Source organism: Papio anubis, chromosome 7 (assembly GCF_008728515.1).
Source record: "Papio anubis isolate 15944 chromosome 7, Panubis1.0, whole genome shotgun sequence".
NCBI lineage: Eukaryota > Metazoa > Chordata > Mammalia > Primates > Cercopithecidae > Papio > Papio anubis.
The window spans coordinates 93216021-93234580 of NC_044982.1; the positions used below are offsets into that span (position 1 = coordinate 93216021).

The 18560-nt window shown below is 36.1% G+C and overlaps 1 long non-coding RNA gene across 1 annotated transcript in view; it reads left to right on the top strand.

Annotated features, from left to right (window-relative positions):
* The first annotated feature begins 498 nt into the window (after positions 1-498).
* The window catches only part of LOC103886051, a 46009-nt gene continuing 27947 nt past the window's right edge, over positions 499-18560 (top strand). Inside the window, exons 1-2 of the long non-coding RNA XR_002523216.2 lie at positions 499-6148; positions 8053-8111. This is a non-coding gene — a long non-coding RNA (uncharacterized LOC103886051). The remainder of the gene's footprint in view (positions 6149-8052; positions 8112-18560) is intronic.

An 18560-nucleotide genomic window follows, 5' to 3' on the forward strand; every position in this document is an offset into this window, starting at 1 on the left:
ACTCTACTGATTGCAGAAATGATGCAGCAGTGTAAAATATGGAAAATTAATATAGGATTTTACATTTAGCAAGAGCATCAGCCTTACTTGAAAGGACTGGAAAAATGTGAGATACCGCTGAGCTCTACAGTCTGTTCTCATCACAAAATTTTCTCCAAATTCTCATTTTTTTCTCATTTTTATTAACTGGCTCAGTTTGGAATAAATGGAGAATTTTTAAAAGAGCTTAAGTTAAAGAATTTATGAAAGAGCTTACAAAGTTTGTTTTAAGAAGTTATTTTAACAGAGGTTAGTGACATAGATCTTATTTCATGAGATGCAAGAAGATATAGGTAATGGAAAGACAAACCTACTAGCCATTCTAGATCTCCCTCATCCTAAGCTGACGCCTTTGCAGGTCTAGGTAACTTCCTTGGGCAGGGCAGGGGTGGGGGGGGAGGGAGGGTAGACTGACCAAGATTCTCATTTCTGAAGGGTTGCATGCCCGTAGTCACCATGTACTTCTCAGGCTACGGTGGCTGCACTTGCTCATTTACCATGAATTAGGCACAAGTATAGAAAGAGGCATCCAGATGGTTACTGAACTTGTTCTTCTGTGTTTTACCTCCTCCTGATGATAGTGCTAATTACCTTTGCCAGGAGTGCAGAGATACCTTTTCTTACTTGCTGTTCCCTTGGCATCTTTTCCAACCACTGATGCATCTAATATCATTTATCTGCCAGGTCACACTGCAGTGGAAGGGCTGCTCACACCACAGCTTGAGTGTGCTGCAAAGCTCTTTTCTTCCCTTGGAACCTCACAAAGCTTACAGCCTTTTTATCACTTAGTGGGTGATACAAGACTTCTATCTGTATACAAGTCCCCATCTCTGTTTGTATCCCAGGAACCCGACCATGCCTTTCATGCCCTGTGGTCACTGAACTTCTATTATGGATATTATTAGAGATTGTGTGTATTTGTCCGTATTCACACTGCCAGAAAGAACTACCTAAGACTGGGTAATTTATAAAGAGGTTTAATTAGCTCGCAGTTCTGCATACCTGGAGAGGCCTCAGGGAACTTGCAATTATGGCAGAAGGTCAAGGGGAAGCAAGGCACATCTTACATGGTTGCAGGTAGGGGTAGGGAGCTGCCACCAACTTTTAAACCATCAGATATCATGAGAGCTCACTCACTATCATGAGAACTGCGTGGGGGAAAGCAGCCCCATGATCTAATCACCTCCCACCTGGTCCCACCTCAGACACGTGGGGATTACAATGTGACATGAGATTTGGGTGGGGACGTGTAGCCAAACCATATCAGATACCCTTCTCCAGAGTAAGAAATCAATAATAACCTGAAGTTTCAGAATTTCTCTTCTCAGTGGTTAACACCAAGAATATGTACATGAATGAAGCTGATCACAAGAAATTGCCTGTATTTTATGTCATTTTTAACTAAAAAGTGTTATTTTAATATGGTTCAACATAATGGTTACCTAATAATTCTACTTCTAATACTATTACTGACAGAAACACCAGCATTATTAATCAGATAACACTTAGCAAAAAGCAGGCACTGTAATAAGTACTTTGCTATTTAAAGTTCTGTGATCTTCACCACATTTACCAATTATATTATTAGGTATAATTGTTTCCTTTTTATACAAGTACTGCAAATAGGTCATAGAGATGTAAATAAACTTGCCGAAGGTGCAAAACTTGTATGTATGGAAGCTAGGATTTGAACTCAGTGAAGCCAGTTCCTGAGTCCGGAGACTGCACCTTTAGTCACTACGCTGTATTTTTCCCAGATCTACCACTCCAGATTTCACCTATGTATTTCTCCCCTTACTCTTAGAAGGAAGGAACAATGAAACAAGATAGGCTTCTTGAAGTCTTTTATTCATCTTCCCCTGATCTTTTATTCAGAGCATCCATGAAGTAAGAGGTCACTTTTGGGGTTAGCTTCAGGGATACTCTGACTGATAGGGTTTGGATCTGTGTCCACATCCAAATCCCATGTAGAATTGTAGTGCCCAGTGTTGGAGGAGGGCCCTGGTGGGAGGTGATTGGATCATGAAGGTGAATTTCTCCCTTGCTGTTCTCATAATAGTGAGTTCTCATGAGATTTGGTTGTTTAAGAGTATGTAGCAACTCCCACTTCCCTGTCTTCCTCCTGCTCCAGCCATGTAAGACATACTTGCTTCCCCTTCACTTTCCACCATAAATGTAAGTTTTCTGAGGCCTCCCCAGCCATGCTTGCCATAGAGCCTGTAGAACCGTGAGCCAATGAAACGTCTTTTCATTATACATCACCCAGTTTCAGGTATTTCTTTATAGCAGTGTGAGAACGAACTAATATGCTGACTCTCTGGATGGTTCCTGTGCCAATGAAATAAAACATCAAAATTCTCACTTAACCATTATTATTCCTTGATGAGTGTTGTTTTAATCACCTTATATTCACTCCATTAACAAGGGAGAGATTTCTACCCTAGGGTGATGGGAATGGCCAAACACACAACCTGACACTGGAAGATGAGATCATCATCCATTTATTAGTCACATAAACCCACCTCCCAGGGGAAAAGGACACTGCATGTCATGTGGAGAAACACAGAGATTGCACCCAGGACCAGAGTGAAATGGCAGGTCTGTGGGAGGTGATCTATGGCAGCAAAAGGTTGCAGTGACCCTTGGTTCTCAAAGAGGGACGTGATAGGATTATTTAATAATTCCACAGGCTGGCAAGGAACTGAAACTTATTACTATGAGATACATAGGATCTGTATCTGGTCTACTTGATAAGGAGGGTTGTTTGGCTAGGGAATCACGTCTGTGGCAGCAGAGACAGGTGAAGAACTTAACAGTTAGGCCATTCAAGCCCCTCCCAGTTTCTTCAGATATCAAGATAGCATATCACATGAGTCTTAATTTGAGCCTTTATTTCACAGTTTCCTGGCGTGATGTCTTTACTAGGACCTTACAAAAACAGCCCTTGATACATTTGGACAAAATTAAGCGGAGAAAATTTTTCATCTAGCCAAAAGGGCTATGAAACTGATCAATCATAAATAATGGATAGAAGCTTTGCTTTAATACCTTAGTCATAAATTCTTACTTTGCCACTAGGTTTTTATGACAGCAGAATTGGAATACCTAAATCATCTGATATTCCCAAATCCTTTATTGAACTGCTCACTGTTGTAGGCTAGCGTAGCCAGAACAGCATAGCCAGAACAGCAACAACTTCCAACATCTCATTTGAAGACCCTCCAGCATGAGTTTGAGGCTAGACTTGACTAGGCATTTGATAATAAGCAAATGTTTCGATTTTCTCAGTCTCAGTTGCTTCACTTTCAAAGTAGAACTAATAATATCTATCTCAAGTGATTTTATGAAGTTTGAGTGCTGTTATATAACAGATATGAAAGTGCTGGCCCTTCAAAAGACTCAATAAACATTAGCCTTTTTTTCTGCCCTTTTCACTTAGTAAACCCTCATTTGCCTCTCTCTATATATTATTGACAATTTTTAGTTGCTCCCTTACTTTCTGTGATGTGCAGATGACTAGTTCCTTTTATCAGGCCATCGTGAATGTAAATTTGAATCAATCAAAAGGCATTATTTTAGTACTTCGTACACAACTACAAGTACATAGTCATTTTGTATCACGTCATCCATAAAATCCCCAAAGTCTCAAAGTTGAGAAAAAAACAAAACATCTGAGTGGAACAAAAAATGGCAATGCCTTCACTAATCTCGGGATTGCGTTTGTAATACTTAAATTCTAAACAATGACTGATGGTACCGGGGAGAAGTGAAATGTCAATAACTCCTGTAGTTTATCAAAAGTCTTGTTGCTACGTAAAGCAGAGGGAGAATGAAACTTATCATAACAGCCTAAGTTTAGACTGAAAGATAGTCCCATAGCACCCTTCTATTAAAGGCAAATTTTAATTTAATTTGTTCATTGTAAGTATGAGCGACCGTTGTATGCTAGTGAGTCTATAAACTGCTCATAAACATCTCCACTATCCCATGGATACTCCAGACTTAACATGTTCAAATTGAAAATCCTATTTCCCACCCATCTCCCAAGATTTCTCTCATATTCTCACCATTTTAATGAAGAACACCGCCAAATAAATGGCAAACTAAATCAAAACTAGGCCTTCACCAGTGACTCCTGCTCTCTGCCACCTATCACATCCCATCATTCCTATCGTTCTGTCAATTCTTACTCATAATCTACTTTTGTTTTCTATTCCAGTAACAATCCCTTAGTTCAGGTCACCTTTAGCTGTAATTCAGATTAAATGATTTAACAACAACTCTGTTGTGATATCACTTCCCACATAGCAACCAACTAACTTCTCTTATTTGAAACCTTCTATGTGGTCGTGGTGGGGGAAGGGGGTCAAAGGTGCTCCTGTACCAGCATGATGATGTAGCCCACTTTAGCCAATTCCTTCCAGTAATTAATTACAACTAAAGTCTCTGGACAAAATGCAGAAACAACTACCTGAGGACTTTGAAAAGTAAACAAAAGCAGGTACAGTGGGGTCAAAATTTGGAGAAGCAACTACACAGAGCTAACTTCCCTAGCACTTTTTTTTTCTCTTTCTGTCATGCAATACCTCTCTCATGCCCAGTCATGGGCAGCATGGTAGCAGGGGTGGAACCTTCAGCTAAAATCTGAGAGAAACCCCATCTTTCTGGCCAAAGGAACCAGAGAAAGGGATCCCTGAAGGTCATAGATTATTGAGGGGGATGCTGAAAGGGAGAGAAAAGAATCATCTAATTCTGTGAATAAGCACATACAAGTCTTAGCCTAACCCTTGAGTTACACGTGTAGGACAGACACACACTAGTTTAGCTAAGGTTTAGAGAACTGAAAAGAGATTTGAACGGCACACAGAAGTCTTTCAGCCCAGTCCCTGGGGTGTATGCATGTGGAACAAATACAAACTAAAATGATAAAAGATTGGAGAACTGAATTGAACCACCTGCACAAAAGTCTGACTAACCTCTGAGCTATTCATACATGAGGCAAACTTAAATAGTATAGCAAATATTTGGAGGATGAACCTGATTGAACCATATCCTACAGAGGAGAAGGCACAACTTACAATCTAAACTTAACTAAGTCGAGCATTTGGTAAAAATAAAACATCCACATTCTCTGGATGATTTTAACAGGATTGTACCCTGGGCATGTTATTCATGATGTCTGGAGTACAATCCAAAATTAATCAATACATAAATGAAACAAGTAGCAACAACAACAAAAAATGATAAAATTGCAAAGGCTAAAATGTATGCCAAGCCTGAGATTATCTAAATGCTGGAGGTATTAGACAAATACTTTAACAAGGCTTTCATAATTATGTATGTAAATACACACTTGAAATGATTGATAAAAATAGGAATATCAACAGAGAAATAAAGATTGAACAATGAACTAAATGTGAACTTAAACTGAAAAATGTAGGTAATTAAAAATTATAAAGTGGGCTCAATAACGGAATGATGAAACAGAAGAAAAGGTAAACAAACTTGAAGATATATCAATAGGATCTTCCCTAAGAACAGAGTGAAAAGATTTTTAACAAATGGACGGAGCCTTGAGATTATGTTCAACAGTATCAGAGGCCCATTCTATGTGTAATTCGAGTTCAGAAGAAGAGGGAAGGGAGATCGGGACAGAAAAAAATGTTTGAAGCAATAATGTTCAAAAACATATCACATCCTGTGAAAGACATATTTATAGATTAAAGATTGGCAAACTCCAACTTGAATAAATTCAGAGTAAATCATGCTTAAATATATTACAATTGGGTCAAAACCAAATATAAAGAAAATGTTTTAAGAGCAAGGAAAGATAAATCACATTACATGTAGGGGAAAAATAATTTGATTAATGGTAGATTTCTCTTTAAGTATCTTTGAAATACTAAAGAAATAATTGTCAACTCAATTCTATTTGCAGTAAAATTATTCTTCAGATATGAAGGTGAAATAAATAAATTTTCTGATAAAAGCAAAATAAGAAGGACAGACCTGCTTCACAAGACACGCTAAAGGAGTTCCTTCACAGTGAGGGGAAAACCTACAGAAAGGAACTTGGATATTTAGGAATAAATGAAAAGCAATAGAAATGGTAAGTAGCAGTGTAAAGATAAATGTTGCCTTTGTCTCCTTAAGCGTGAAGTATGTATGACTATTAAAGCAAAAATTAAAATATTGTCTTGTGAGGATTTTGATGTATGTAGATGTAATACATATGACATCTATTATATGAAGATCCATGTGGTGGGGAAACAAAGTGATATGGTTATAAAGATTTACATTTTATATAAAGTGGTGCAGTATTAACTGTAAAGTGTTAAATATGCATATTAAAACAGGTAGAGTAACCACTTAAAATAATTCAAGGTCATGTAAACTAATAACCAATCAATATATTAAAATAAAAAATTTTGAAAATTCTCAAAATTTTTTAAAAGAAAAGAAAGAACAAAAAACTACATAAAATAATAAGTAATAAAATGGTTACTCTAAATCCAATATCTAAATATTAAATATTACATTAAATGTTAATGGTTCAAACATTTCAATTTTTTAAAAATGCAGAAAATCTTGCCACCATGGATAAAAAGTAGGAACTTACTCTATGTTGCCTATAAGAAACACATTTGTTTTTATATTATGTGTGTGTGTAAAATTGATATATTGGAAGTAAATGGACAGAAAAAAATTTATGTTTGAAAAAGTAAGCACTAAAAGGCTGGAGTGGCTGTTTTAATATCACATACAATAAGGGCGAAGAAAAAAAGGTAATATCAGAAGAAAAAATATATCTTAATATGACAAAAGGACAACTTATGAGAAAGACATAAAAATTATCAATGTACATGCACTTAATAATATAGCCTCAATTTACAAAAAGCAAAAAATAACAAACAGTTATCATAGAAAATTCAACAATCAGGGTAGGAGATTTTAACAACTGTGATTTCTCATTAATTGATAGAATGAGACAAAATTAATAAGAAAATAGAAGATGTGGGCAACACTATAAAGTACCATGATCTAACTGATGTTTCAGATCATCATTCAACAACTGCACAACACACATTCATTTCAAGAGCACATGGTAGATAACCTAAAATAGACCATATGGTGGGGTATAAAACAATTCTTAATATATTTTAAAGAATCAAATCATACAGGTATTATTCTCTGATCACAAAAGGATTAAACTGGCAATCATAAAAGAAAATACCTACGAAAACCCTCCTATCTAGAAATTAAACACAATTCTAAATAAATCACAAAGATGAAATTAAAAGGAAAACTAGAAAATATTTTCAATGAAAGTACAGCATATCAAAGTTTGTGGGGTGCATCTCAAACTATGTATAATGATAAACACCCAGCTTTTCTTTAAAAAGAATATCCACCTTAGTAAGCTAAATTAAGCCAGATAAACGAAGACCCACTTTACAAGAAATACCATAGGAATACCTTCAGGCTGGAAATAATAATATCAGACATTAACTCAAATCCACAGGAAGAAATAAAAAGGACCTGAAATTGTAAACATGTGTGTACATACATAAGACTGTATAAGTTTTTTTTTGTTTTCATGTCTTTAAAAGGGACAAGATTGTGTAAGACAATAATTATCACCCAGTATTGTCAGTATTTTCAGATTAATAAAATATATTGATACAATACATATAACAGAAAAAATAAAGGAGGAGGAATGAAGTTATAGAGGAACAAGGATTCTATATTTTATTAAAAAAAATTGTTACTATTTGCTATGGTTTGAATGTGTGACCCAAAGTTCATGTATTGGAATCTTAATCCCCAATGCAACAGAGTTGAGAGGTGGGACCTATGAATGATGGCTCTGCTGTCATGTATAGATAAATGTCATTATTGGGGAAGTGGATTCTTATTGAGAGAATTAGTTTGTCACCAAAAGTGAGTTTAGTTATCTCTCTCTGTTTTCTTGCCCTCTCTCACCCTCTTGCCTACTGCCATGGGATAACACAGCAAGAAGGCCCTTGCAAGATGCAGTCACCTTGATGTGGGACTTATCAACTTTCAGAGCTGTGAGAAATACATTTCTTTCCTTATAAAGTACCCACTCTGTGGTATTCTGTTGTAGAAACAAAAAACAGACTGAGGCAGTAAATCCAAAGGGGTTTATAATAATGATTGTGTAAGCCATAGAAAATAACTAAAAGTATGTATGAGAATTAAAGGGGAGTTAAAATGTGTATGTGTGTATTATACATGTATATGTAAATACAAAAAGACATGAGACATATTTAATTGAAATAGCAATGTAACATTTAATCCAAATAGCAATGCAGCAGGCATAAATATGTACAGGCATTAGACATATATTATGTTGATATATATCAATATGATATTAATTATATATAGATCATATCCTAATACATTAAATACAGCTATATTTCTCCTTTTCTACCATTTTATATTTTGGAAATATATATATTTGATACAATATATTACATATTAATATTATATATTATAGATTACACTAATATATAAATATATCTATATATTAGAATGCATAAATATATAATCAATATAATTACATAGCTAACATTATATATAGTATTTAGTATATTGTTATATTAATATAATTCTTATATTAAGTTATATATTGTTATATTAATATAATTCATATATTAATATAACAGTATATTAATATTAAATATAGAAGTAATATTTATATGATGTATATCTACAAATACAAAAGATAACAGGAAAGAAGAAACAGGGTAACAAAAGAGACATGAGACATATTAAAACCAACTAGCAATATGGCAGATGTAAATCCTATGAGATCAATAATTAAGTTACCTATAAATGGATTAATTCTCCCTACAATGAAAAGGAAGTGATTGTCAGACTGGATGAAAAAGCGTGATTCAACTATAAGCTCTCCGTAAGTAAACACTTTAGACACAGAGACACAGACAAGTAGGAATAAAAGTATAGAAAAAGACATACCATCAAAACAGTAGCCAAGAGAGAGTTAGAGTGGCTATATAAATATCAAACAACATAGTCTTTAAGACAGGAAATACTGACAAAGGTCAATACATCTGGAAGACAGGGTGAATATAAATATATATGCGTCTAACAACATAGCCCCAGAATAAATGAATGAAAATCTTAGAAAAGTGAAAAGAAAAAATAGGCAATTAGACAATAAAATTTTAATACCCTGCTCTCAAAAATAGAGAACTCTTCGAATAATAAACTATATTATCAACCGCTTTGACCTCACTGACATTTATATTATATGCCATCCAATAGCACACCATACTTCCTTTCAAGGTCACATGAAACATTCTCAGGGATACACTATATACTAGGCCATAAAATAATAGTCCTAAACTTAAAAGAATCAAAATGATACAAAACATGCTCTTTGCTCACACACAAAGAAAATGAAATTAAAAATCAACAACAGAAAACTATTTGGGAAATTAGCAGATATTAGGAGATTAAATAACACACTTACATAATCCATACAGGAAAAGAAAAGCACAAAGGAAATACAAAATATTTTTAAATAAATACAAAGAAAACATCAAAATTTATTGAGTACAGCTAAAACAATGTTTACAGGAATATTTATAGCTGTAGAACACCTGTATTAGAAAAAAGCGAAGATTTCAAATTGATATTTTAAGTTTCCAAATTAAAATATTAGAAAGACTAAATTAAACCCAAAACAAGTAGGAAAGAAGAAATAGCAGTGATAAAAATCAATATAATATCACCAAAAATAGAGAAAATTAATGAAATGAAGAGTTAGTTTCTTGAAAAGAGCAACACAATTGAAGGACTTTTAGTTAGACCAAGAAAAAAAGTCAAAGTAACAATGTATCAAAATTATTTTATTATTTATTATTTATTTATTTATTTATTTTTTGAGACAGAGTTTTGTTCTTGTTGCCCAGGCTGGAGTGCAATGGCACGAACTCGGCTCACTGCAATCTCCGCCTCCCAGGTTCAAACGATTCTCCTGTCTCAGCCTCCCGTGTAGCTGGGATTATAGGCATATGCTACCACGCCCGGCTAATTTTGTATTTTTAGTAGAGATGGGGTTTCTCCGTGTTGGTCAGGCTGCTCTCAAACTCCCAACCTCAGGTGATCTGCCCACCTCGGCCACCCAAAGTGCTGTGATTACAGGAGTGAGCCACTGAGCCCAGCCTATCAAAATTATTTTATAAAGAAATTAAAAGGATTGCTATGGAATATTATGAACAACTTTACACCAACAAATTAGAACACACATGAAATGAAAAGTTCTTAGAAAAAATGAATTACTAAAACTGACTCAAGATGAAATAAATCATCTTACTATAATACCTTTTTTAAAAAAGGAAATTGCATTAATAATCAAAAATATTTCTAAATAGAAAAGCCTAGAACCAATTGCTTTAAACAAGAGTCCTTCCAACTATTTAAAGAGAATGGGCCCAGTGTGGTGGCTCACACCTGTAATCCTAACATTTTGGAAGGCGGAGGCAAAAAGATTGTTTGAGGCCTGGAGTTTGAGACCAGCCTGGGCAATGTGGTGTGACCCCTGTCTCTACAAAAAATAAAAAATAAAATAAAATTAACCAGGCATGGTGGCACGTGCCTATAGTCCCAGCTACTGGAGAGGCTGAGACAGGAGGAATGCTTGAGCCCAGGAGGTCAAGGTTACAGTAAGCTATGATTGTACCACTGCACTCCAAGCCAGGCAACAGAGTGAGATCCTGTGTCTAAAAACTATTAAAAATAATAAAAAATAAAATTAAAAATGTTGCCCAGGTGTTTTTAATATATAGTCCAAATAAGAACTGCAGCTCAGTGACTCCCTGGCTGAGGCAACGGGCTGCTTTCACTTTCCAGCCTCTCCCTTGGCAACACAAACTTGGCCTTCACCTTTGCTGTCTAGCTTGCTCTGCCTGAAGGGCCTCAGTACTTCCCTGCCACAATTCAGACCTCCTGCCTAGCCCTGCTGGCCTGTGTGTTTGTCTTGCTCATACTCTGTTCTTATCCGGCTTCTCGCTGCCTTGCCTCAGAGCCTTCTTTGAGTTGAATCCCACATTGTCCCAGCCTCCCCCACAGGCTGGTGCCTGAGTCCTCCCTTCACAGCCATGATCCCAAGTTTAGCACAGTCTCCAAAACCTCTCTCTGTAGGGACCCTTCCCAGAGCCCCTCCACACCAGGGGCACCCTTAGCACAGAGCCAACAGACAGAATGGCTGGCTTCCTAGAACTTCCTTGAATCTCTCTTTTCTTCTTTTTACTTATCCTGAAACTTCTCAGCAATGCATAGTGAGATTCTGAAGACATCTTCAGTGCTCTTCTTTCATTAAAAAAATAATAATAGAGAAAGAGGATAGGGAAGGGAGATTGCAGAACCTATTTCCCCCATGATTTCTCCATTCTTATTAGAAATAAATATATAAATTTAATATATTTTATGTTAAACCTAATGTATCATTAGTATTCATAAAACTTAATTTATTATTAGCATTCTATTTAAAATCTTTGACATTTATTAATAAGAACTGAATATAAACCATTTGATTTAACTACATTACCTATATTTTCGATGAAATTAAAAGAATAAAAAACTATTACCTGCACAAAATTGCAAATTTTGAATTTGTGCTCATTGAAATTTGGATTCCTGAAATTCCCTTTATTGTTTGAGAAAGACTCATGCATTTGACACATGGATTGAGGAAGAAAAGCAGGGGAGAAGAATTCACTTTCCAAGCCCACAAAATCATATTGAATATGTTCTGCCAATGTTCTCATATGAACTAGAGCTAATTAAGAAGTTCTACAAAGCTACAAATGAATAATTGCCACTTGCTTCACACACCTTCATCTTACTCAATATTTCCTCAATGGAGTTAACTGAAAATCAGAAACTGGAGATATGGGAGGGAGTGACTTATCAATACTGGTTACCATCACCTATTTTGTTATTATATGGAAGATATTAAGTGGGTAGAAACATATTTCTTATTTGATCTCCATATTAAATAATTAAATATAATGAATATACAGCATGAATTCCATTATGCGAATAACTAATATTTACTGAAAATTTCTGAAATAATATCCACTTACATAATTCCAAGAAACAGTCCTAGAACAGTCCTAGAATAGAATGATTTGCAGAGTAAAATGAATGCATGCACGCATGTATGTATCAATGAATGAATACATAAATAAGCAATAGGGGAACGTTAGATGTGGCCACCTTTCTTGTTTGAGGACAGCTATTTGGCCTCCTCTCATTTGTCCCTGTTCTCTGTGGTTGCTTGGGCCCAGGTGGATGGCCAGGAAGATTCTTCCCAACAGTTCTTCTATTACTGGTGCCTCTTGAGAACCTTATTTTCATTCCAGTTAGTTACACAATAAACTTTTGTGAGTAACTTTCTTTCCTGGTCAGTCTCTCAGCTGTGATCGGCAGGTTCTGTAATACCATGTAGAACTTCCAAAATAGTCCTAGGGTAAAGACAACTGCTTTGTTGCTTGTCTGGGCTACAGAATTAAGATTGTAAGGAATTTCCTGGCAATTGTTTTGTAGGTCTGAAACAATATTGGATCCTGGTCTTAGTAACCAACTAAGTTTTATCCCTCTTAGGATTTTACATTGTGTAATCCATAACTAACCACACTTTATCTTTCACTGGGAGAATAGTCCATGTTTTAACTGTCATTAGAAGCTGATTCTTTCTTTCTGTTTTCTTTCTTTCTTTCTTTCTTTCTTTCTTTTCTTTTCTTTCTTTCTTTCTTTTCTTTTCTTTCTTTTCTTTTCCTTTCTTTCTTTTAACCTCTCTTTCCTCTCCTCTCTTTCTCTCTCCTTCCTTCCTTCCTTCCTTCTTTTCCTTTTTAACTTTCCTTCTCTTTTTGCCTCCCACATTTATTTTGTGGCCAAGTGCAAAAGTTGTCTCGCTGCATACTTCAATCCAGAGAGCTTCTAGGTGGGTGACCCTTAGATGTAAGGTTCTATATAACTTAGTATTGACTTAGTTTGGCCAGAGGAGTCAAACCTTGTTTTGATGTTGTTTCTGCAAATTCTATCCCTTTTTTTCAAAATAAAGGCTACAATCACTTAAACTTTTCCAATCAGGCTCCTCATCTCCACAATGACATTCTTCATGCTGGGGGTTGGGGGTAGAGCACTCTTTATTTGCCCTCTCCACAGCGCATGGTCCCAGCTGTGTGGCTCCCTTCATGAATATGCATGAAATCAGATATGACATTGCCCTGCTCCCATTAATAATCTTGTCATCTGACTTGTGCTCCAGAAAGCTCCAGCCCATGGCTTCTCAGAGCAAATGTAGCCTGAAGAAAAACAAGACAAAACAAAACAAGATGAAAAAATACATATCTTTGTGTTCATCTTTTTTATTTGATTGGGATTAAGTATTCCAACACTTGGGCATGGGTTTGCGAGGGGAGCAGAGGAGGGGTGGAGAGACAGGGAGTGAGCGAGGCTGAGAAGTCGGCCCCTGTGTGAATGGCCTGGCTTGTCGGGAGCCTACAGCGGTGGGTGTAATGGTATGCGAAGTGACCTTGAATATAGGCGCTGTGGGTAGCCCCAGCTTTTTTGTAAAAGAAGCATTTGCAGTGGAGGTTTGGGTTTCAGGCCTCCCAGTCATCAATCATCTCAACCCATTCTTCTCTTTGACAGCTCAGTACAAGGCCTGACATTTGACACCCAAGACCCCGAGACTTATGCACAGACACAAGCTGAGGCCTTAAGGGAGGGGCGGAGAAAAGGAAAAAAAAGAGTTGTTTTACATATATATATATATATATATATATATTTTTTTTTTTAAGTTGCAAACTGAAGAAGATACCAAACAAATCCTAACTGCCACAGGAAATGATTCTGCAGGAGAGCATCGCCTTGAATTCTCTCTGCTGCTTTGTGATTTTTTTCCTGCTGTTCAGGTTGCTTAAAATAGTTCTGTGCAGTTAGTTGGGGCAAATATCTGAGCTTGGCTAGTCACTTTCCATTTGCCAGATTGAATCCAACCTCTGCATTCAAGGATGGATTGGTGGACATGGGGGTTATCACTTTCTGGACAATGGCTCATGACACAGTGACCTGAATGTCATTACATCATACTGTCACCTCAGAGGCAGGCCACCCTCAGGGTACTTTCTCTCTGGAAAATTGAAAAAATAAAAAAGGAGAGATAATAACTCAGGTTCAGATATGAGCTCACTGAAGTTCGAGGTCAACTAATGCAAGTGTTTCAGGGATCAAATAATGGTAATTGGTGTTAAGAAGAATTAGGTAATTTATGGTTCTAACATTGAAAGAGTCTAAAAGGTTTACAACATGCAAGTCCCAGGATTTCATGGGTGAAGGTCCAGGTGGCTCTGCCTCAAATCCCTATTCATCTAAGGCCAGTTAAACTGAGTGCCAAGCTCTGAGTTTGTGAGGCCAAGGGTGTGTGATTAAATTCTTACCCAAGTCTGAGACCTGACAGATCAGTCTAGCAAGCATTTTTTTGACACTGACTATATGCCCAGCACTGTACTAGTGTCATAGGACATGCAAATATTCTAAGGGATGATCCCAGCCACACAGACACTACCATCTATTTGGAGAGATAAAGCATGCATTGATAAGATAGTGTGTAATAGTATGGCAAAAAAACAAATATGTTCTGATTTATCAACTAGGTTGTCTCCAGGATTACTTAGCACATCATTCATTCTGGAAGCACTGGCATCCCACACACAGACTCAAGAAACCACATGTTTCTTCCCAGTGGAAATGTAGAAAAATACTTGGGGTTTGCATAGGAAATATAAATTGCTTTCTAAGAACATCAAAGGGTACAGGCTTAGAATACAGAGTTAAATATTAGGAATCTTTTAGAAAAACATTCCCAGAGAAAATACACACTATCAGAAGTTGAATGAGGCAGTGACTGGACCGTAAATGAGTTTTAATAAAATAAATTTATGTCATTTTCCAATAATCCATGAGTGTATGTAACTTTGTATTAATTAATAAATGATAAAAATAATTTTTTAAAATGGAGATCCTTAATGGCTCCCTAGAATTGCATGCTACTTGCATTTCATTCTGTAATTTTTCTCTTAGTGTAGAAAGTCTGATAATACTTCTTTTTCACTACCCTTCTACTAATAGTTAATAAAGTTCATTCTCCTGTAAGAGCAAAGGTGGACACTTCATATAGGATTAGCCTCTGAGCCTGAGTGAGGCTATCTGTAGTAGATTGAGTTCCTCTTCCATGTTCTCACAATGCCTTACATTCTGGCACAGCACAGACCTGCTCTGTTAATTTGGGAATTACTTATCTTTTGCCCATTAAACAGTGAGCTCCTTGAGGGCCAGGACTTGTCTTTTTCTCCAGGTAGTGTTCTCATTTTAATATGTCCTGGAGGGAGGTCTTTGCTTTGCACAGGAGGTACTCAGTATACTTTTGAAGAATTTATAGATGTGTGAATAAGTATCTGCTTCTATTTGTTAGGCAGTAACATCATTATTGTTTTCAAGGACTCATTTGTGCACCTTTAAACAACCTCCCATTTATTTGTCATGGAGCTCTGTTTTGTTATCACTCTTGGCAGTAAACAAATGTATTCCTCTGAATGTTCATAAAATTCTTGCCAGGAATGAACTGATAAAAACTTGCCAAGCTCCCATCTTTTTCTGCTGAAACTTATCTGTTTGGGGGTTCCTACATAGAATTTGCTCTTTCTCTACCTTTTTTTTTTAAATTTATTTTTATTAGCCTTTGTTGTCCTTCTTGCCTTTAGTTCTCTAGAGAAATAAATTGTACTTTCACCTTTTAAAATAAAGCACCATCTATAATGATGTGCACATTAAAGTTTCAGATTATTAATTCCTGTTTGAAGTAGTTCCAAGTACTTTTAGTTGCTTTTTCAAGTATTTTCCTATTCAATCAGGGGTACTCATCTGTGTTTGGAGAAATCTGTGGTGTTTTTGACCTTGCAGGTCTCTTTTTTTCCCCTGGAAAACTCCACCCACTGCCTGGAAGGATTCGAAATCCAAATCATGGCTTTTCTTCCCCATTTTGGGAGAGAAGTACAGAATCTGCAATCTTGCAAAATGAAAGGTCTTAATCTTGAGGGAAAGCCTTTGATCCATAAAATAAGACTTATGCTTAGTCGTGAGCTTTTTGAAACAGTATTCTTCGTTTAGTGCAAAAAACCTACAGTCAGAAGTTTGAAAATGTCATACAGTAGAGATGATTCGTTTTAATACAAATAGAATGGTGCCATTGAAGGCAAACTCAAGAACTCAGTTTTGTTTTAAAACTTGGATATTTTCTACTGTTGGCAAAAAAGTGGAATTAAATATTTGTAATTAACAATGTTCAATACCACAATTGTGACACTCTCAGACTATGATATTTGCTGGATTTTGGCTCCCCTAGGGTGAAGAATGTATTGTTCTGCAGAGAAATTCTGTGGCTGTTTTTCTCCTCTAGGTTCACTGCATGTCACACCACAGAATTGGAATTCAAGAGATGAGCCTGTATTTCTAATCATGTTGATATTTCCCATGTAGCTTCTTAGTCAGCTCCTTGGATTCTTCACACAAAACTATAAAAGGTCATCAATTATAGGGACCTTATGTAAATACTGAGCTGTTTTGTGATTCTATTCGGAGTAACGTTTATATACATCTGCTCAAATAAATTAATTTTCTTGTCCCAAATGACTCATTTAGTGGAACTAGAAGTTCTCATGCCAATGCAAATAGAGAAGGGGAGAGAGGGCACGGGGAAATGGGGAGGACAGGAATTCATTTTATCATCTACCAATTTTTGAGCCCTGGCACATAATTTTCAAGCAGAAAAGCCCTTTAAGCAAATGTTTAGAATAAAGGGAAAGAGGGAGAATTAGAAATCCTGTCTTCTTATGTGGAGTATAACCATCTTGAGAGTGTGAAAATGGATTGAAACATACCTGCATTTGAGTGTCATCTGCATTATTGTCTAGCTGGATGACCTGATTCCCTTTAACTTTTTAGAACCTTATTTTCCACACCTAGAAAATCATAATAGAGTTACTCAAACTGTAAAACTAGCAATGAAATTGTACAGCGTTTCTTTCTTCTCTGAGGGCCACTGCCGTCTCCACAGACATTAGACATTTTATAAAGAATGGAGAAACTCTTGCAGACTTTGCTCAGTTCTGTTAAGTCAGGCTAAGGTGGGGCTGACAAATCCCTGAAACTCTATGTTAGGCTTGGGCTCATGGCCCGGTAAGTTTTAATAGCAGTTCCTTTCCTTCTAAGAAAGTTTCTTTACAAAACCTCCATGTCTCCAACAACCCCTGCAACGTATCACAGGCATTGCCTACTCCAGACTCTATGTTGACTCCCTATCACTTATTTGATGCCAATAAACGTCCTCCCTTGCCATTTATACCATCTCATTATCATCTGGTGTCCATTATCTTATTTGTTGTAATATTTGTCGGTGCTGTCATTGCATGATTCCACCATTCCATGCTTTATTGCCAGCTCCTTCAAATCACATGGTAGTTCCATACTTTTACATATGGCCTTTCTCTGGCGTTGGCATTCCATCTTGGGCCCACCATTTTCCTCAAGATTCAGTTCCCCTTTCTTCATCCAACAGCTCTTCCTAAACTAAAATATCCTTCTTTAAATTGCAGCAGCATTTTGTGCTTTCCCACTATTATGCAGAATGGGTGAACTCCTGTCTTTGGCATTCCTTTCTTCTAACCACTTCTTACAGTTTTTCTCTCTTTTCTACCTTGAGTGGAAACTCTTCAAGAGACGATATGTTGAAAGTTGGATTTTGTATCCATTATGACACCTAGCAGAGTCCCTTATATATGATGAAAGTTTTGAATAATTGCTTCTTGAATAAAATTATAATTAATTAAATGCTAATACAGGTTCTTTATTAGCTACTACTACTCTTTTTGTATAAATTCCACTTTTCCTGTCTTTCTTCTCTGGATAGATTGATCAGTTGATATATCTGAATGTAATTATTTATAGTCATCTGTTTGTATTTTTAATTATATAATTACAGTGCTCCTTGAAATAAAGGTTAATTTTTAATTGTTGTAATCCTTGCTCCTAGAATTTGGGTTTCATTATCCTGGCATATATAGACCCAAAGTAACGTATTATTAAACTAAACTAATTTGAGCAGTTTACTACCAGGAGTTCAAGTTTCACTTCTTTGTCACTTTCATTCTTGTGCTGTAAACTTTGTTGTATCATGTATCAGGTCCAGCAAGACCCAGAAATAAAATGAAGGCACACAACTTCATTTGTAGTCTTGAAAGTTTTAATATTTTTTATAGATTAAAAATTGTTTAAATCACATTGTTTACATGAATGACTTGATTTCCACCCTTCTAAATAAAATATGCAGTTGGATAATTTACGCAGCATCACGTGTTCTTTGATTCTGGGTACATCGTGTACGCACATCTGAGCACAGGTATGAC